Source organism: Kogia breviceps, chromosome 4 (genome assembly GCF_026419965.1).
Source record: "Kogia breviceps isolate mKogBre1 chromosome 4, mKogBre1 haplotype 1, whole genome shotgun sequence".
NCBI classification, from domain to species: Eukaryota; Metazoa; Chordata; class Mammalia; order Artiodactyla; family Physeteridae; genus Kogia; species Kogia breviceps.
Window position 1 is genome coordinate 147500592 of NC_081313.1, and position 21735 is coordinate 147522326.

The 21735-nt window shown below is 44.7% G+C and overlaps 1 long non-coding RNA gene across 3 annotated transcripts; it reads right to left on the minus strand.

The window, feature by feature from the left end:
* Positions 1-560: 560 nt before the first annotated feature.
* Positions 561-20902, minus strand: LOC136794082 (uncharacterized). Of its 3 annotated transcripts, none has more exons than XR_010840378.1 (2): positions 20788-20902; positions 561-1085 (listed from the first exon to the last, which is right to left on the minus strand). It is a non-coding gene; the product is annotated as an uncharacterized lncRNA (long non-coding RNA). The 3 variants fall into 3 exon arrangements; XR_010840379.1 differs by having other exon boundaries at positions 20784-20902; XR_010840377.1 differs by lacking the exon at positions 20788-20902 and adding an exon at positions 2774-2953.
* Between the last annotated feature and the right edge of the window lie 833 nt (positions 20903-21735).

Consider the following 21735-nt stretch of genomic DNA (forward strand, 5'->3'; position numbering starts at 1 on the left):
GCCCAAGGGCCTTCTTCTTTGGAGGTCTGGGCTCCAGTGAGCCTTGGTCATGTTCTTTTATGGAACCTTGGGTGCTTGACCACTCTGACCCTCAGTCTCATTTGCAGGTTCTGGGGAGGATTAAATGAGCTCACGTGATATCCAAGTGACTGAGGCAGAGTACACTCGGGATGAATCTCTGCTTGGTTTTCATTGGCTGCAGAGGAGGGGATGACCCTAGGGGCGAGCTCCTTGGACTCCAGCTTTGGAGCCTCTCCAACTTGAATATGGGTATGCCTCTCGTGGATTTTGTTAAATGCAGGCTGTTATTCAGTAGTTCTGGGTGGGGCCTGGATTCTGTGCTTCTAACGAGCTCCTACGTGACGGTGACACTGAGAGCAAGGGTCCAGCTCCTGCCTTCCTCCCCTTCCGGAATAGCAGGACGTCTGCCCCCCCGGGAGGAGAAAACATCGGCAGCATGACCACTAGTAACCAGTTTCCTTCGCAGGCAAGGGACCTTTACCACTGCTCCCAACCATTTTGTCTGAGGCACAGCAAGCCAAAATACTGAGATGCTGAGGTTTGCAGCAAAGAGGAGCTTTATTCACGAGGCAGCCAAGTGAGGAAGTGACGTGAGAATAGGTCTCAAATCCGCCTCCCCAAAGGCAAGGGGCTTGGGGTATCTATGGGACAAAGAATAAAGAGGCAGGGCAGCATGAGGCATGGGGAGCATGAGGAAAGGTGGTTGGAAAAAGGTGTGCTCATCATCGTTCTGAGCTGGCGTAACTAGGCAACAGGGCTCAGCACATTCTCTGGCTGGAGTTTTCGGCCCTCTGATGGCAGGAGGTCAAAAGGCACTTGCCCAGGGGGAAGATCGGTGGTCCTCTCCAGTCTTAACAGGCTCAGCCTAACTAGGCAGAGCTGATTCCAAGTTCCTGGACAATACTGGGGCAAACATCTTATTGCTTATGCTACATGCTACTTGGAGGACGTGCAAGTGTTCAAGCTCCTTTGATGAGTGAAGACAGGATTTGACTAATCATGACACATGGTTTCACCTCCAGACGAGCAGAAGAGAGCTGTAGGCTGAGTCTGGCTCCTGGCACCTGGAATTGGAGGCAGATGGTTTAAAAACGGGCTCTCCCGCCCTCTGTGTGATCTCAGCTAGATAGACTATTGAACCTTCCTGTGCCTGTTTCTCCACCAGCAGCATGGGGACACTCGGAGTCCCTCTCTTGGGGGCTGTTCAGTGAGGTATAGATGCATGCACAGGCACATGGGAGACACCCAGTGTGTGTTACCTCCGTGCTTATTTTTATTAGGAGACCAGTATTGTTAGAAGATTTCTGGTTTGGACAGCAAATTAGATAGGTGGTCATTACTATAGTGTATGCAACAGCAATTCACATTACCACTTGCAAAAAGGTAGTTGGTTGTCCAATGGAGATTATAAACATCCATTTACCATGAGCTACTGAACAGATACTTTACACAGTAACTCCTTCAAGTACTATTTCAAATCAATTCTCTTTGTTTTCTTAAGCAATTGTTAACCCCCAATTTTGTGAATAGTACCAAGTAAGTCACTTGAAAATCATCTAGAGCAATCTATTTCACTTAGCAAGCCTAAAGCTGTAGTTCAACAATTTTATTTCCTGTTCTATGACAAAAATTACTCTGAACAGCTATCCCCTGGATAAGTAATCAGCTCAAGCTACTTTGACTGACTAAATCTGATTTACTGAGTTAATAAGCCAGTTGATGTAGAATAGGTCTAATGCATATTTCTCATCCATTCTGCATTAAACTGTTTCCCATGCCTCAAATGTCTTTTGTCCCATTCGTGCATATCCAAATTCCTACTTCTGTGCTGTAGGGCTTGGCTCAACTACACCTGCCTTTAGTTAAACTTTTCTTACCTGCACAACTGGAGATAATTTTAGTCTCCTCATGACTCCCACGGGGCTAGCTCTGTCATGACACTTGACTACTTGGTGGCATATTTTATTTTAAAAAGCCTTCCGTTATTCCGTGCACATCAAACAGTAAATGCTTTCTGTTAGCAAACGTGCATAACCATTTTCTGAACTCTTCTGCTCCTGGCAAGATTCATGAACACACCAGGCAAATAAAGTGAAAGAGGAGACAGTACATAGTGTTGTATTCAATTGGGTCTTGATACCTAAGTGTGACTCTTAACCAAGGATTATGCAGTAGTTAAGGACACAGATTAAAGTTGTTTAGAGTGTGTCCTAAAGTCTCACTGGCAGAATTTAAATCTCTACTCTGGCAGTTGTAGACCTAAGACAAATTCTTCCTTAAACTTCATTTCCTGCATCTGAGAAAGATAATAGTATCTCCCTTGTAGTAGACTGAATAATACCATTGAACTAAATACCGTTGAGGCTAAATCTTCTCTAGTTTCTAGGATCACTCACTTTCTCATTTCTCCCTTCTCCTTTTAGTTCAGAGTCTTTTCAATTTAGTCCCTTCCCTAACCACAACTTATAAGAAGGGGACACCGCAAAGTGATGAAAGTCTAGACGGTCTGGTTTTAATCCTGGGTTTTTGCCACCAACTTACTGTGTGGCATTAAGCAAGCTATTCAGCCTCTCTGGGCCTCAGTTTCCCCCCAAAAAGGTGAATATTATGAATAGTACCTAGCTATAAGGTTGCCGTTATGAGGCAAGTGAGTTAATATTTGCTAAGCACTTAGAATAGTACTTGTTACAGTCTAAGCACTACAGTTGTGCTCGTTAATAATAATCAATGAAGTTGCAAGTGTATAACTTACTCAACTTTCTGTCATAACTTTGAAGTGTTGGTCTATCTGTTGTCCGGTGTTGCAGGTAAATGAGTCGAGGCATGGGCTGAGGCATTGCTACCACTGGGTGGTGTGTTCTCATATCTTGGAACAGCGGTGTGAAATGGGTAGTGGTTCTCCTTGGAGACGGGGCAGACTGGCAGATGACAGCCTGGGAAGGAGGTGTGGTGCCCATATCTTTGCTGTCAGAGGTGCTGCCTGCTGAGGCACCGGTGCCGGCCTAAGCCATAAATGGGATGCTGGGGAAAACAGGAGTGGAATGGAAAATAAAAGCCTGGGAAGGAGGTGTGGTGTCCATAGGTTCGGGGTCAGAGGTGCTGCCTGCTGAGGCATCGGTGCCCGCCGAAGCCGTAAATGGGGTGCTGGGGAAAACAGGAGCGGAATGGAAAATAAAAGCCTGGGAAGGAGGTGTGGTGTCCATAGGTTCGGGGTCAGAGGTGCTGCCTGCTGAGGCATCGGTGCCCGCCAAAGCCGTAAATGGGGTGCTGGGGAAAACAGGAGTGGAATGGAAAATAAAAGCCTGGGAAGGAGGTGTGGTGTCCATAGGTTCGGGGTCAGAGGTGCTGCCTGCTGAGGCATCGGTGCCCGCCAAAGCCGTAAATGGGGTGCTGGGGAAAACAGGAGCGGAATGGAAAATAATAGCCTGGGAAGGAGGTGTGGTGTCCATCGCTTCCATATCAGAGCTGCTGCCTGCCTGATCTGAGAGCAGAGAGTAAAAGTGGAAGAGCTTCTCCCTAGCTTCTAACTCTTCTCAAGATCCAGTACGCACTGGACACTGGAAGGCTCAGCCTGGCTCTGTGACATGTCCATTGTACGCATCACAGAGAAAGGGTGGGCGGGGCAGGGGGTGAGGCGGGGGTGGGGGAGCACATGCAAACCCAGCCCCTGGAGAAACCCAGGCCCAAGGGCAAAGGGCGGGGCCCCTTCTGGACTTTCTAGCGGCTGGGACTTCTCGCTGTGGGTGGCAGGTGTTTAGCACCGGACGGGCCACCGTGCAGAGACTGTTGGGGACTGTGGAAGCCTTCTCGTCCAGAGCTCACCCTGCCTGGGCACCAGATCTGCAGGCCCCTCAGCCCTGCGTATGTATCGGCCAGCCGTTCCCCACCACGGGGCCAGAGACTAGAGCCTGCTCAGAGCTGAGGGCAGGAGGCACCCAGAGTTGCCAGGGTGTGGCCAGCCTCCTCCGGGGACCTCCCCAGCTTCTCTGCGAGGCCTGGAGACTGGAGCACCTCTTCCAGGGCTGCTCAGCTGCCAGCATCACCATGAGCCAGGCGGTGAAGGTTTCTGAGCAGGGGATGCAGAGCCTGACCTGACTGCATGCTGCACCCCACGATGTCCCTTCCTGGCAGATAGGTTCTTTCTTCACTTCTTTTTTGAAATTTGGTAAAACAACATTTAAACCTTCGACTGTTCTTCAGGGTATACAGATGGTAGTGGCTTAGCCGGGATTCGAACCAGGCCTGTGTGATTCCAGAGCTCGTGCTCTGGACTGTGGTGCCTCCTTATCATATATGCTTCATGTGTTACTTGTTTTCCTTTTTTTCTTGTAGTCCTTATGGTACTTAGCCCTAAGTGCCATACCTGTAAGGAACAGCTACACTGCCCTGTAGGAGGTCTTCTTTTGTTCAATGCATGACTTGGTTATCCATCACAGTGGGTTCTAATCTCAGAAGATACAGGTCAGGGACCACCAGTTGTGAGCATAGCACCATTCCACATTTCTAAGTGAGGATTGAAGCTAGGATTTTCCCTTTGTCTAGTTTGAAGGATCCAGATATGTAAAGATTATATTCTAGATAAATCATGGGCTATCCTGAAAGAAATTCACCAGTGAATTTTTCCGTTTGGATTAGAAACCAGTTTCTCTGGCCTTCCTGGAGTATATCCAGTAAGGCATCTCATTCATGTCTAGCAAGCAAATATATCATTTATTGCAACTTGAGCGTCGAGCTATGAAAGTTTAAAGTACGATCAACACAATTTGGTCATTGTGAGTCTGCCAGCTGGGTCCACCCTTGACTACACATATGTAACTCTAGAAATTCTTATGCCCAAGAGAGGAGACGTGCTCTTGGGTGTCTAGGACAAGGGAAACGTGTTGTTATTCAGGAGCTGGAAGCTTCAGCATGACAGGAAAGAATTGAACAATCCTGGTCTACACAGCACTTTACCTTGTTTAAAACTCATTTCTTTGCCTTGCTTCACTGGAGTGTTTTCTGCCTCCTGGGGCTGACATTGTGTGTTATATATCACACATGTGACATGTAGAAGTTTCAGAACCCAGAATCATATAGATGAGCAAAAATGTATTTATATATTTTTGTTTAAAATCTATTTAAAGTAACACTGGGCATAATTCATATATTCCAAAATTAGTGTGACCCTCTGTTGATGAGATTCTTTTTATGGTATGTCACAGCAAATTTGGACTTCCATCCCCAATAAACTGTAGGGTTGGAGGCCACAAAAGCTTTTGCTCAGACCTAAATTCTGTCTGAAAAGAAAGGGTAAATATTCTAAGCCCTTTCTAAGCTCCCCAAGAGCAGAAATGATTTACAGCTGTGGCATTGAACCATCATTCCTTGATCTCATTTGGGAAGAGTTCAGTAAGAAACAGTGTCTTGATTTTTGTTTGTTTTGTTTGTTCCCTGTTTTCTTGTCTTGCTTACCAACAATGCATTGTAATTCACGAGTTAGTATGGCAGCAGGCTGAGTGTTGCCTGGAGCTCATTAAATGAACTTTTTTTCCTAAAATGACTTTTTTCTCCTTGTTTTCAGCCCCTCTTCTTTCCTCTGCCCTTTACTATAACCAGAGCTCAGCAAAAGCTGACTGGCTTTGTGCAGACCTTACTTAGGGTAGTCTTTTCTTCATTATTTTATTCATGGCTCCTCCATTTCACTGTTTGCCTTGTCGAAGTGTGTTGACATCTTTCTGTGGTTGATGACTTCCAAAGTGTCTTGGCTTTTATTGGTTGATTAATTTTGGTATTTCTACAGTTTTATTTCAATATGGTTTCAGGAGGAACAGAAAGTAAAGATGTTTCCTAGCCTGCCATCTGGATCTGAAAATCCCTGTTGATTTTAGAATCCAATGTTCCCATGGGAAAAACCCAACCTGGGCATTAATAGATGTAACACTCCAGATTTCAGCGTTTCTTGAGCAATCACTAAGGATTTACTATGTGGTTGTTTCTAATGGGAAAGTAATAACTATCTCATGGCATTGATTTGAGGACTAAATTAGATAATGAACATGAAATAAACCTTTGTAAGGTTTAAAAATGTATAAAAGTGTTTTTGTTATTATTTGATTTGTTGCTATTTCAACTTTACGTGACAGTTGTTTATGACCTTGCTTATGTGAGGAAATGCCTTCTGGTTTATTGTTTTGAAAGCCAGAATATATTTTTCAAAAGCTCAATGGAAATGGCATCATTTGTGAAGGTTAATGTTGAAGGCATAAATGTTTCTTGACACCTATCACTTTACAATGTTTTCAGGCACTAATTGACTCATGTATTCCTCTTCCGAATTTTGTTGAGCGCCTCCTACCAGCCACATGCTTTACATCAGGTGTTGGAAAGCATTTTCTGGATTTTAAATATCTTAGGCTTTGTGAGCCATATACAGTTTCTGTAACTTCTCGTCCTCTTTCTTCTTCAACAAGCTTTCTAAGCGTGAGAACCATTATTAGCTCACAGTCCCACAGATCCAGGCTGAGCGCCTGATGTGATTTGTGGCCATTATGTGCGGATCCCTGCTCTGCGTCCTCACTGAGGAGGAAGCGCATTTTTGAGTAATCACTTCTTTGATTCAACTATTGGTCTTCTGGGGCTGGTCCTTATTCTCCTACAGTCTCTAATCAACATGGCATCCAGAGAGATCCTGTTAAAACATAAGTCAGTTCATGTCACTCACATCTCTTCAATGGCTTCTTCACAGAAAAAGCAAAGTCCTCAAGGTGCCTCCACAGCCCTAGAAATCTGGACCTCTGTTTCCTCTCTGACTATTTCCTTCTCCCACTTTGCTCGCTGTGTTTTCCACACTCTGACATCCTTTCTGCTGCTTGGATCCTCCAAGCCCACCCTTTCCTCATTGCCTTTCCATCTGCGTGTTCCCTCTGCTTGGACCCTTCACTTCCCAGGTGCATGCGCTCCTTGCCCCCTCTCACAACCTGAAGTTCCCGCTTACATTTTATCTTCCCCAGAAAGCCCTCATGGATCACTTCATTTCAGATCGCAGCCTCCTCCTACCAGCTAACAATCTCCATCTCCCTTCCCTGCTTGCTGTTTTTCTCCAGCACTTCCCTGATATACTAGTTATTCTATCCATTTATTTAATTTCTATTTATATATGTATACTTATGATTTTTATATTGGCTTCTTGACTTTTGTCTCCCCCCTCAGCTCGAGAGGGTTTATTCATCTGTGTTCATCACTGCTGTGTTTCCTGAACATGCCTATGAAACATAGTGAAGAATGGTGCCTGCAATTTGGGAAGGGATCAATCAGTTTTCTTGGCTGAATGAAGAAATATGTTCATAAATTAATGAACACATTTCCGGGGTTTCTAAATTGAGGACTAATGGGAAGAGGAAGGCAACGGGTTGGGACAGGTAGTGCAAGAAGTAGTATTTGGAGCACTCTGATAGCTCTCCTAATAGATACGATTTTGTTCATGTAAGTAGTTTTAATGAGAGACCTGGGAACTAGGGACACACAGCTTCAAGAGTTTTAGAATGCATTCTGTAGAGGTCTTTTTAAATGTGTACAAATATCATTGAAAATATATGCACGCATATACACCTCTGTTACTTTATTTAGTGTTTTACAAGAGCCCCTCAGTGAAGGGGTAGTAGCAACTATCAGTATCCTTCCTTTATGATGAGCTTAATTTATTCAAAGTTACATTATAATTTATTTGTAACTGAAACTAGACTTAGTTATTGAGTAGACCCTCCCTAGAAACCTATGACATTAATAAAACCAACAAAATTTGTTCAGTTTCCAATTATGGAAACTGACTCAATTATGGGCCATCCTTTTTTTTTTTTTTTTTTTTTTTTTTGCGGTACGCGGGCCTCTCACTGTTGTGGCCTCTCCCACTGCGGAGCACAGGCTCCGGATGCGCAGCCTCAGCGGCCACAGCCCACGGGCCCAGCCGCTCCGCGGCATGTGGGATCCTCCGGGACCGGGGCACGAACCCGCGTCCCCTGCATCGGCAGGCGGACTCGCAACCACTGCGCCACCAGGGAAGCCCATGGGCCATCCATTTTAATGAAGGGAAGAAGTGATTTAACAACTACAGAGCAAACAGAATATTAAGTGTTTTCCTCCATTACTATTAGTAATGGATAAAGTGGGCTCCAAAGCCTTCAAGGTAGCTTGAAGACCATCATCTTTGAGTCACGGGCAGGGGGATGTTCAGCCAGGATGTCTTTCTCTGTCACTGAGAAAACTTTCCATGATATATAATGATACTTAGTGAAACAGATACGGGGCATTTGGGTAATTAGGAAACCATTAGCATATTTTTTCGGAAGCCTTGACTACAAACTGAAGACAGTGGATTTGGACACTTTAGGCTCTGAAGAAGTTGTTTGGATATTCATCTTTATGCTGAATGAAATACGTTTATTTCATCTCTGCAGCTTCCCATATACCATTTTGCAACCTCTGTTTTGTGTTTGAAAAGACTTTTAGAAATTAAAAATCTAGTTTAAAAGTAAGTGACAACTTAAGTGATATATAGAATATTTTGTTGACTTACACGAGCATGCAGGATTAAATATGACACAGTTCAAATGTTAATTTTTATTTTAATGTGCATATTGGGGTGGAGTCTTCAAGGTGCCAGAAAACAAGAATTCACCCATCCTGTTTGGAACTCCAGCACACACACCCCTTCGGTTACCAGTTCTGTTCATGCCACAGAATCATCTTCAGAAAATGTACTGTTTTCTATGTACCTGGTCTGTATATCTCAATTAGTTGGAAGAATTTCCCAGATGCCTCTTAATATGTAGTGCTCCAATTCCAATCTTGCCAAGTCCTGTACCAGGGACATAGCCCATAGGAGTTTTATTTCTCTTGATTTCTCTGGCTTGTTCAGAACCCAATGAAAGAACAATGGAATGGGATCAAAGAGATCAGGGTTCTTGTCCCAGATTTACCGTAAAATAATTGTGTCCCCTTGGGAAAATTATAGTTATTCTAGACCCCTTTCCTTTTCTTTACTTTGACAGAGCTGCACTAGATGACCCCAAATAACATAGCACTCTTTCAGTAGTAGCTTAGATGTTATTGGTATTGTGAAACAAATGAAGACAATGACACATGAAACTGTGCAACATCTCTGTAACTATGTTTTTTTTTTTTTTTTTTTTTTTTTTTTTTTTTTTTTTTTTTTTTTTTCGGTATGCGGGCCTCTCACTGTTGTGGCCTCTCCCGTTGCGGAGCACAGGCTCCGGACACGCAGGCCCAGCGGCCATGGCTCACGGGCTTAGCTGCTCCGCGGCACGTGGGATCTTCCCGGACCAGGGCACGAACCCGTGTCTCCTGCATCGGCAGGCGGATTCTCAACCACTGCGCCACCAGGGAAGCCCCCTGTAACTATGTTTTTTTAGAGTTGCTTCCATTTTACAGATGATGACTGAGCACAGAAGTAGATGTTTGGAACCAGAGGTTCCAAAGTAAATGGAGCGAAACGACAAGTTTCCTTCTTTCCTGAAGCTGACTTAGCCAAAACATAGGCTGCTGAATATTAAGCTGTAAAGCATATTATCAGTACATTTAAAAGAAGCTGTTCTTCTAGGATTTCCAGTGAATAGCAAGCGGTTTTGAAATTCTTCAAAGATCATCTAATTTTGTGAGATTTCCAGCTCTATTTTCCTGTCAAGCAAGTTGCATTAGTGCCAGGTAATCATGTGAGCTTCTGGATGCTTTTCTGAACCTCTTGAATTTTTCTTCTTGCTATCTGAAATTCATGCCAGATAAGCCTTTTGCTAGAGCGTATGTACAGACTTGTGTATTTTTATATAGGAAAGCGATGCATTGAGTCAGGACGGGGGTTAAGCCCTCATTCTCAGAGTGGTATTGAGCTCCTGGTGAAATATAATCATCATTTCCTCAGAATCAAAAAGCAGTTATCTCTAGTTTTTAATCCCATTAACTATTTATACATTTACGTATGATACGTGTATTTATTGTACCTACTAGGTGTGTTGTCTTTGGGAAGTACAAAGCTCTTTGAGACATAGGTTGTGCATTTTTTTTGTTTTCCCACAAATACTGTGACCTTTTGAGCAGGAAGGTCTATATTTTACTAACATCTAGAAGCAGAAGTTAACACCGTGTCTAAGATGTAGTCAATGAATATGAAATAGATAAATGAACATATTTTTAAGGAAGGGCCAGGACATGAACAAATAGAAACATTTCATTTTCAGTCACAAAGCAACCACAGACATACAAATGATACAGACAACAAGTGCTATGTCATTCAAAGAAGGCATAGAATAGATACAGCAAGGATCTCCTCTATGGCACAGCGAACTCTACTCAATATTTGGTAATAACTTAGAAGGGAAAAGAATGTGTAAAGGGAATCACTGTGCTGTACACCTGAAAGTAACCCAACATTGTAAATCAACCATACTTCAATTAAAAAACAACCAACAGACAACCACAACAACAAAAAAACAAAGAGGTCATAGAAGTTCTTATGAGATTCCATTAGAGAAGCCAAATGAGGACAGGAGAGAACAGCTTTTGAATCAATTCAGAGGAGAAGTCACAGAGAAACTTGTCTTTGACCTGAACTTGAATTTCCATTAAGATTGCAGCACAGGGATATTACAGATGAAGGTAATCACATAAACTTACGGTACTGAAACTTGCAGAGGTTATGAGTGTTGTTCAAGATCCCAAAGCAAGTGCATTGTGGAATCAGAATTTTAAGTGAGGCCTAATGAACTAAAAACAAACAAACAAAAAATCAAGCCCTTCCTGTGATACCATGTTGCCTTTGAAGTCGTTTTATTTGGTGGCTTGGTAGAAAGTGGTTCCGGTGTTTCTGGCAGGAGTGACTAGTTCTGTCCCCCCATGGCCCCCCACCCCGCGAGTTGATCCTCAAAGTTTCCTTTAGAATGGACTTGCTAAAATGCAGACACACAAGTATTCATGATGCCTGTGTCCAATCATTTCTCCTGCCATTGCCTACTTCACTTCTGGATTCTATGAACAATTCACTGCCTTCCTTTATCCTTTTCCCTCCTCCAAGAATTCCTTTCTCCCTATGGGGCACCTGGGAAACGCACTTCATTTTTCAAAACTCAATGTACGTGTTATGTCTTCTGTGCAGTCTTCTTTTTAGTGTTGTGACCGCACGCTCCTTTTTGCTACCCTTGCACTCCTGCATGCCTGATTGTTGCACTCGCTACACTGTATTGTATTTGTATGTTTACATAACTCTGTTTTCCCCTGGGCAACGTTCCTTGGGGCCAGGGACTACCTTTTTTCATCTATTGATGTTGCCTTAGCGTGTTACTTGTTGTGAAGTAGTTATAAAAATGAGATTTGATTAAATTGAAAATTGTTATATACATATTAGTTATTATTTACAGATAAAACAGGAAAAAATGTTAATGTTGGTGATGAAAGTTCACTACTAGTAAATGGTGGTGGTACTTGACTTCACTTATATTATTTTCCCCACTATTATAGCTTTCTACCTGATATCTCTTCTTTATTTCCACCTGTGTTTCTTTATTAATAAACCAAGAAAAACAGGTATGAGGGTAGGGCTAGGCCATACGTGGCTGGAGTAGTACAGAAATTGTGTGGGGTTTTGGTGAGAAAATCCTGAAGCATACAGGTCTGCATCTTCCCTTTGAGGCATGCGGAGAGGTCTGCTTCTAAAGAGTTTTATTAGCAACTACTCAAGATGCTTTTGCACAAGGCTCCTGATTAGCTGTGGGTATACGAAGAGTGAATCAGAGTTAGCGTAGTTTCTGATTTCTTTTACATTGTCCATGTGGATGATCACTTTTTACTGCTGGCGGTGGTGGTGGTGGGGAGTGAGGGAATGTTCCTTTCCTGCTCCTGATGTTTCAGTCCTGTCAAGAGAGCTGCTAGGGTCATCTCAGCCCTGCTTCTTTACTGACTCTGCCCCAGGATGATCAAGTGACTTATATAGAAAGCTTGAAAAGAATTCAGTGAGCATGCTTGCCTTGACTAATTCTGTCCTCTCCCTTGAGAGTGTGAGTGAGTGTCTTCTGTTTCTCTCATTCTGTGTGTTACTAGTTAGTAAGTCTGCCCAATTCTGGGGTTCAGTTATGTGATCATTTCATTCAAACTGGATTCTCAAGCCAGGGTTATCAGCAGTAACAGGAATATCCAGCCCTCCCTCTTTTCTCTTATTTCCTAATTTATTCCAAACCAAATGGAATTAAGGCATTGTACTTGCTGGAAGGTCATTAGAAGACCCTAACATTTGGTGCATTACCTGGGAGCACTGAGAAATAAAAAGAAAGGAGCAGACATTTTGGAGAGGAAAGTGTCCATGTGGAAAATATTTTGGTACTGCTAAGGAAGGTAGTCTAGTGCCCTGGTCTTTAATGTATGGTGGGATGTTGAGACCTCTGACTGTTTGAAAATATTTAGGTTTGTGCAGTAAACTGCTGAAGCCTAGAAAAGGTTTAATGCCTGCTGTATAAGTGTCCCGTGCTTGCTGGGAGACTAATAAACTTGGAGGCTTAACACAATAGAAATTTGCTATCTCACAGTTGTAGAGGCCAGATGTGTGATATCAAGGTGTCAGCAAGGCTGCTCTCCCTACAGATGCTCTAGGGGAGATTGTGTCGCGTGCCTCTCTCAGCTTCTGGTGGTTGCCAGCTTCCTCGGCTTGAGGCTACCTCACTCAGTGTTTGTCTCTGTCCTCACATCCCCCGTTCTGTGTCTGTATGTTCTCTTCTGTCTGTCTCACGTGTCCCTCTGCCCTGCTTGTATAATGAGGACAATTGTCAGTCTGTTTGGGACCCATCCAGGTAATATAGGATGGAAATCCCATCTCAAGGTCCTTAATAACATTTGCAAAACCTTTATTTTCAAATGAGGTAACAGTCAAGGATTAGGACATGGATATATTCTTTGGGGGGCCACCATCCAACCCACTACACCAGCCATACGATACTTTGATTTTGGCTGATGGCTGCAGCTTATGGCGTGGGAGAGTGGCTGTTTCTTTCGAGCCACTTAAGTAAAGGTCTGACAGAAAAGGGCGTTAGGGAGTTGCAGGTGACCAAGCGATACGTGGAGCGGAATGAATAAGGCACCTGGAGGGTCTTTAGTATACAGAGCCTTTACCTGGCACTTGACTTGAGAGTGTGCAGGAGTTCACAGGGTAGGAAAGTCTCAGGCAGCCGTCCACCTTGCCTTACTCTTCAGGTACAGTTTTTCCCAAGCAGGCTTGACTGAGACAAAGACTCAATTGTAAGGGAAACGTTTCCTAGAACTTGTCGGCATTGACACATACGGTCTACCGTAGGCTCAAGTGACTCCCTTTACATGTGGACCCAAGCTGACACTGGATTTTCTCCAATTATGTTGGAGAAAGCAAGGTTCTCTTAAAGGCAGCCGCCTTTGGTCTATGCAGGTCCGTAGCAGGAGGCAGTGAAAATGGCCATGGCGGCATACGGCTGTCAAATCTACGCATCAGAACTGGAGGTGTAATGTCACTCGACTGAACCCATAATCAGTTCAGTACTGCAGTGTGAACCACAGGGTCATCACAGAGGAAGGATAACTCAAGAGTCCATGTGTGACAGATGCTCAGGGCTGTGCCTGCACGTGGCAAATTCATAGTGACAAACCAACGTCAGGCTAAAAGATTCCTCCTGGTTCGAAGTTCACAGGTCAGAAATTGCAGTTAAATGGCATAAACGAATGAACATCCTAGTGAGGCTAAAACCAAAGAGACTTTATCTTTGTCCCAAATGCCATTGAGTTTCTTCTATGTTCTTTGGTCAAATTCTGTACTGGATTCTGGGAACAAAAATGTGCCTAGTTTCACTCTTCTAGGAGTGGGGGATCGGCTTTCTTTTGATATTGTTTTTAAATTTTGGGGATAGTGCTGTAAAATCAGATTGTATCTTAGTAACTCTTTAGACTCTTTAAAAGCACGGTTCATGAGAGACTTGATAAACTGATAAAACAGCCAAGGCCCTGCGAGACCCACACCTGTGTCAGTGACGGAAGTGCAAGCTACAGATACTGAAGGAGCCCTCAGTCCCATTCAGGCAATGAAAGCCCTGTCACTGAGCATGAACAAAATGTACCTTTGGGAGGATGGTTTATGGACATTTAGGACTTTGGATTTTCAACCCACAGTAACAAGGACACTTGATTTCAAGCTTGGGCTTTAATACTTCGGGACCTTAATTCATAAGAGCGTTTAATGTGAGCCCTTTTAATTTCTCTGTGAAGAATTTGATACTGGCAAAGGTGTACTTTTAAATTTGCAACATTTCTATGATTTCTGAATTGTACTACTGGATGCTTTTATGTATTTAATCTTAGTTTGTCATTTAACCTCATCAGATGTCTCTGGTTAGCTGTGATGTGGATGGCTGGTAGAACAAAAAGTTGTTTCTGGTCATTGGATATGAGTAGCCTTGGAGTTAATTTAAATTAAAGCAATTTCTCACCCATATCAGAGACTTTTCGGATGAAGCTCGAAGTCGTCCACCAGCAGTTCCAGGAGGCCACTCAAGTGAGTAGCCCCATAAAAGTGTGAGCAGGACTGTCCTGGTAAAGGTCTGTTTTTCCTGAAGGGAGAGCCATATTCCGTTAATTACAGGCTTAAAGGCATCGTTGAGTGGGTTAAGAGATTGAAAAAAACAGGGGACCACTAGTGACAATTTCCCTTCTCGTTCCTAATGGTACCACCATGGGAAGGGAATTTGATTAGTATAACTTTTAACCTCCCTGCTCTTATAGTCACTGACACTGGCTAGGTGAGGTGACCGACTTGACGGGCAAAGTTGGGAAGAATAACTGGCCATGCTTTGCTAAGCTCTTCTTTCCTTCATCTTGGGAGTGAGTCTGGTGGTAGAGAGACAAAAGTTCTCTGCTCCACTGTGGACACGCCCCTCTCACATGGGTTTGCCTGGAACCACCTTGCTGCAACAAAGTGGGTAAGTCTGGATAATTCTAGCATTCAGTTGACGGACTCACTTGGCTATGTCGTGAAGCCCCATTTTCCAACACGGGCTCTAACAGTCAGAAGTGACATAATGTGTGGGTTCCAGTGCAAAATGAAAATAGAGTGCCTCTTGTTGAAACTGCAAAGAAAAAGTGTTGTTGAAAGTATTTGCACTGGGGTACATAGTGTCCTCCCCAAATTCATGTTCACCTGGAACCTGTGAATGTGCCCAAGTAAATTCTTTTTTCAGATACAATCGAGATAAGATGACATCATACTAGATGAGGTTGAGCCCTAAATGGGTTCTGTGGGTTGTTGTGTCTTCTCTTTTTCATATATGTCATCTTTTTCAGCAGAAGTGTTTGGCTAATATTGGGAAGTAAAACGAGTAAGCAAGGATATGATCAGATTCCTTGGACATTCTTGTTTCTTAAAACACAACTACTTTCTTTCTGTTAGAAGTAAGTTCAGATTCAAATGGAAAGCATGGCCTCCAGAGCTGTTAACACCTTGACTTAGTCTTGGATGTGACTAGTAGCACAGAATTCTGGTGGAACTCAGTAAGACTCCAAATGGCTATCAGATAAGCATGTCATGGAAAGCACACCGTAAGCAGGGTGAAAACTAGATGTGAATAGGGCAGCAGGAATTGTGGTAGACACACACATATTGCACATGTCTCCTCTGCTCATGGGTATATTTTATTGTCCCGTAAACTTTACTTACAAAACGTAAGTTCAAAGATAAAATCATTAAGAATGTCAAGACAGCAATAGCAGAGCATGAAACCAAGCAAGCATGGGGCCCTTTCTGAGCATGGTTCATCCTGGACTTGGTAAACTGGTAAAACAGCCAAGGCTGTGAGATACCCACAGCATGTCAGTGACAGGAGTCCATGCTACAGATATTGAAGGAGCCCTCAATGCCACTCAGGCCCTGCAAGCCCTGTCATTGAGAATGACAGAGCTTTAAATATAAATTTAAATTTAAATATAAATTTAGGAGGATAATCTATGGACACTTAGGACTTTGGATTTTTAACCCACAATAACAAGAAAACTTCATTTCAAAAGGAAGTGTGAGGTCTTCAAGTTTGCTTTGGTTATTGAGGGTCCTTCGTGGTTACATATCAATTTTGGAGTAGTTTCTTCTATTTCTGCAAAACTAGGGGATTTTGATAGGCATTGCATTAAATCTGTAGATAGCTTTGTGTAAAATGGACATTTTAACAATAGTTCATGAACATGGATGTCTCTCCATTTCTTTATGTCTTCCTTAATTTCTGTCAATAATGCTGTAGTTTTCAGTGTACAAGTCTTTCATGTGTTTGGTTAAGCTTATCCCTAAGTATTTTATTCTTTTTGATGGTTTTGTAATGGAATTGTTCTCCTAATTTCTTTTCTGGATTGTTCATTGTTAATGTACAGAAATGCAAGTGATGCGTGTATGTTGCTTTCATATTCTGCAAACAAACTTTGCTAAGTTGGTTTATTCTAATAGGTTTTTGTTCTAATAAATATTTTGTGAAATATTTAGCATTTTCTACATCTTTTTCAATAGTTTCCCTTTCAACCTAAGTGTATCCTTAAATCTAGGGGACATTTTGACCCTCATCTTAGGCTTTCATCTTATTTCTCAACTTATTCAGAGTCTTAGTTAGTTAGTGTTCTCCTTATTGTTTGCCACTTTGGAGAATCCAACAAAATGTTCTACTCAAGGTGAGACCTCTTTTCTCTTCCACCTCTGAACCTGAATATCACTTATTACTTACTTCATTCTCTTAGAACTTAGCATTCCAAGTTTAACTGGTGATCTTTCTTAAAGGAGGTCCATATGCTCACCGAATTCAAGACCTCTGGTGAGTTGTGTCAAGTGTGTAGGAATCATATTAACTTGTTGGCTGTTAGCCCCCCTGGAAACATTTCTAAAGTGGCATTTGTGCTTGTTATTCAGGTTTATTGGACACCGCATTAAAGAGTTTAACAGAGTAAGAGTAGGCTGGTCTTTCCTAAAGCCAAGTTTATCCAAAGGTGACCGTGTAGCCACCTGCATCAGGCTGATCCTCGTTGAGTCATGGAGTGCCCTCAGCCCCCCTAAACTGTAAACTCCTTATAGACAAGAATTATGTTTTATAGCTCTTGTTCCCCTTCCCTATACCTAAACATGCCTGGAATAGAAGATGCCTCTACGAACAGGTGTTGCTTTATTTTAAACTACATTAAGTACATACATATGTTCATTTCCCTCTGGGAAAGGAGGCCACATTCCACAGGATTCAAATATCAAGCCTTTAAACTTCCTTGAACCCACAGATATATAGGTATTTGCATAACTATCCTCCCTCGATACAACTCTAAGATGATCATATCAAAGTATGGTCATAAATTGGGTTTTTTTGTTTGTTTGTTTTTTGTGGTACACGGGCCTCTCACTGTTGTGGCCTCTCCCATTGCTCGGAGTACAGGCTCCGGATGCACAGGCTCAGCGGCCATGGCTCACGGGCCCAGCCGCTCCACGGCATGTGGGGTCTTCCCAGACTGGGGCACGACCCCGTGTCCCCTGCATCGGCAGGCAGATTCTCAACCACTGCGCCACCAGGGAAGCCCATAAATTGTTTTTAATTGCAAACAGATAATAAGCAAACTGAAAGGAACTTCTTCCACCAAAGTAAAGGCCAAAGTTCAAAAAGTCAAATTAATATGGGATTTGTTACTATTCTAAATTCTAAAGAACACTGACAAGAAATATCACAGTGTTGGTTGCTATTATCATCTTTTTATTTTCCATTACAGTTGTTTATATTATCTTCATGGGATTTCACTGAAGTTATCAAGGTTTCTTAAGAGTCAAATTAAAAATCAAAATCCCTTGAAATGCCAATACAAAGAAAAATGAGTCAGAACGTGAAAAAATGTTTTAGAAAAGCTGACAACATATATTCTGTGCTCATTTCTCTTTTTGAGAGGAGTTCCATCTTATTCACAACCACATGTACAATAGACTGAATAAAACACAACCCCATCACTCAATGGTGATTAAAAAAATGGAAAGACAAGCTGGTTCCAGAAAATTCCACTATTTATTCCTAGTATCTTGTTCATCTGGCCATAAAGAGCATTTTGAAATATTCTCTAAATTTTTGTATTTTATTTTACAATAATTTGCTTATTTATCTCAATGTAAATATTAAAAACACATGAGAAATATTTGAACATTTGGCATTTGACTCTTCCTATCTATTTCCTTAATGTTTCCTTTATGTCCTATGATCATCTCTTGGGATAGACAGGACATACCACTCTCATACTCCCCAGACTCAACAGTGCCATACACATGCAAAATACCTCGTGGGGGTGTGTTAACATACACTTGGTTGAGGCAGGCAGGCTATAGAAGACATCGTGTTTACACCTCAACATTTTCAGTGTTTTTGGAAAGTAACCCTAGTTTGAGTGCAAGTTCCATCGATTTATCAAATGCATTTCAGGTATACCTAGGTATGTCCAGTAAAATGGTAAGGCTATATTACTGGGAGACTATTTACATGAGCAAGTGAAAAGAAATCAGTGAAAGAATATATTATAACCAAGAGTCAGATATAAGAAGTCAATCAAATAGAATGTAGATCCCAGAAACATATCCAAACATATAAGGACAATTGATTTTTCAACAGAGCTGCAAAGCCAATTTTGAGGAGAAAGGATAGTCTTCTTGAGAAATGCTGCTGGAAGCATGTAGGACATGGATATTGTGTCTAGATAGCCATACGCAAAAGGATGAACTTTGATCCCTACTTCACACCATTTCTAAGCTCTTCCACTACTGAAAAATAACCAATTTCTAAGATGCACAAGGGTTGTTAAACATACACTTAGCACAGACCCCAGTCCCACTCCTAAGTATTTTCTCAAGTGAGGTAAAACCCAAGTTCACATGGAAACCTGCCCTGGGATGTTTACAGCAGCTTGATTCCTGATCCCCTCAAAACTGGAAACATCCCACAAGTCCTGCCACCCGCAGGCAAATGGACAAACAGAAAATGGAATACAACACAGCCAGAAAAGTGAGTGGCGTCTCATACCTGCAACAACAGGGATGATGGACTTCCCTGGTGGTCCAGTGGCTAAGACTCTGCGCTCCCAATGCAGGGGGCCCTGGGTCCATCCCTGCTCAGGGAACTAGATCCCACACACCGCAATTAAAAGATACTGCACACGGCAATGAAGATCCCATGTGCCGCAACTAAGACCCGGCACAGCCAAGTAAATAACTAAATAAATAAATATTTAAAACAACAACAACAACAAACCAACCAGGCATGAATCTCGCATAGGTTTTGCTGAGCCAAAGCAGCCAGAATCAAAAAGCTACGTGCTGTTGTTCCCTTTACCTGACTTTCTGGAAAAGCCAAAACCTTAGGGACAGAGAGATTAGCAGCCAAGAGGCTAGAGGCAAGCTGGCGCCAAAGGGCAGCAAATGGGATGACAGGATTGCTCTGCCACCTGACGACGATCATCTGTCAAAAGTGCTACAACTGTGAACAAGTGAACTATGCTTCACGGCTACGAAGGATAAACAAATGATTACATTTTGAAAAATGCGCCGGCCAGCCAACCCATACATGACAAGTGCAGTAAGAGGGGCGGGGAGGCGAGGCGAGTGGATCAGCTGGAGTTCTGAAGGTTCTCCCCACTTTCAGTTTCCCTCCCCTGGGATGTCTCCGCGCCCTGCCCACTGCTCAGGCCGCCCACCCGGGCCACCCGGAGTTACCCAACCGGAACAGCCAGAGCCCAGGCTCAGCCGCGCCTCCGGGCACAGGAAGAGCAAAATAGAACGCGCCAGTGCGCAGTGGCGGGCTGGAAACCCTCGGACCTCAGATAAGTGCGGAGAACCCGGGCCCGGAGTCAACATCGGCTCCCAGGCGGTCCCAGCGTCCCGACCCCGCCCACGGCTGCGACACAGTTTCCACAAACTAACACACATGGAGCCCGCGCGAGGGGCGGGTCGCGCGGGCTTCCCCGCCGGGTCCCCTGGAGGCCGGTCCCCTGCAGGCCAAGCGCACCAAAGGGCGCCACAAAGGCGCCGGCCCAAGGCGCCCGCTGCGCTTTCCCTCCCGAAGGTGGGCTGCGGGGCCCAAGCGTAAACCCTGAGACAAGAACACGCGCACCACGCCGCCACCGGAGACGAGAGGCCGGTGCCCACCTGGCCGGACACACTGCATTTCTGGAATCACCGGACGCCCGTGTAAATTTCCGTTTGGCATGTCATTTTCCAAAGGCCACTCAAGATCACAGGGACAAAATGCCTAACTAAAACAAAACAAAAACACAAAAAACTGGAAGGAGGGAGGAAAGCGTGTTCTCAAAAATTAAAAAAAAAAAAAAAAAAAAAAAAAAACTAAGCACGTTGACAGCGCCAAGAATAAACTACCAGGAAAAACAAAGCCTACATGTCAGATCATAAAGTACAGAAGGGTCACCCCGCCTGCAGTCCAGGACCAGGGTCCCCAGGCCTGCAGAGCCAACCGGAGCCAGGCTCGGGCGGCCCTCGGAAGCGGGGGGTCCCCGCGGCCGACTCCGCGCCCCCGGCCGGCGCCGGCTCCCCTCTGCCCACCCTGCACGCGGGGGCTGCAAGCGGCCGCTGAGAACCACGGCGGGGCAGGAAGGGGGGCTCCAAAGAGGGTCTGGCGACTCGACTCGCTCCGTTTCTCGGTGGGCTCAGCGCGTGCCCTGGGGGAAGAGGGGCGGGGGTCCCGGAGGAGGGGACGGGCGGCACTTACGTACACCGGCAGTGGCCACGGGCAGACGGCGGGCTCGGTCCCCACGGGCGACTACAGCCTCAGCTCCAGCTTCTCTGCCATGTCTTCGCGCGCGGCCCCCGCACCGTGCTAGTCTGGCGGTAGGAAGAGGGCCGCGGCGCCGCCGGCGGAGGCGGGACAGAAGGGCGGGCGGGCGGGAGGCTGAGGGGAGGGGGCCTGGCCTGGGCCTTAGCCGCCGCCGCCGCCGCGCTCCCGTCCGGCCCCCGGCTCCCTCTTTGTGGTCACAGGCCCGGGGCCTCCAGCGCTGCCGCGAACTCGGGCCGGCGTGAGGCGAGCACAATGAGCCGAGGGCCTGGATGAACCACTCGCGGCGCGCGCGCCCCGCCCCGTGGACTCGCCCGCTCTCACGCACGCACGCACGTCTTCGGCTGCCCCAGGCCACCCCCACCGGCCCGAGACCCCTCGGGGCCTGGAGTGGCGGGTTCGACTCCCGCCCTTGACGTACCGTGACCTCCCCCCCCCGGCCCCCAAATAAGACTATAATTCCTCATTAAATATGACAGCCGGAATCCCGGCGTCTGTTCACAAAAATGCCGTGTATTTAGCCTGTGCTAGGCACCAGACCCTGGACGCTCAGTACTGGCAAAAAAGGAAATGCCCTGCCCTCATGGCACTGCCATTTTAATTGGAATAGTAGTGACAATGGTCAAGGGAGAAAATAAAGTGTCATCATCAGCACGGCGATGGTTAATCTCGTGTGCACACTGCGTGGGGCCCCGGCAACCACAAACATTATTCCAGATGTGGCCAGGAAGGTATTTTTCAGAAGAGATTCACACTGAAATTGGTCCTCTTTGCGAAAAGGAGATTGTCAATGTCTCGGCGTGGGTGGGCCTCGTGCATCAGGTGAAGGACGGGAGAGAAAAATGAGGTTCCATAGGAAGAGGGTGCTGTTCCTCCAGTGGGCTTGGGA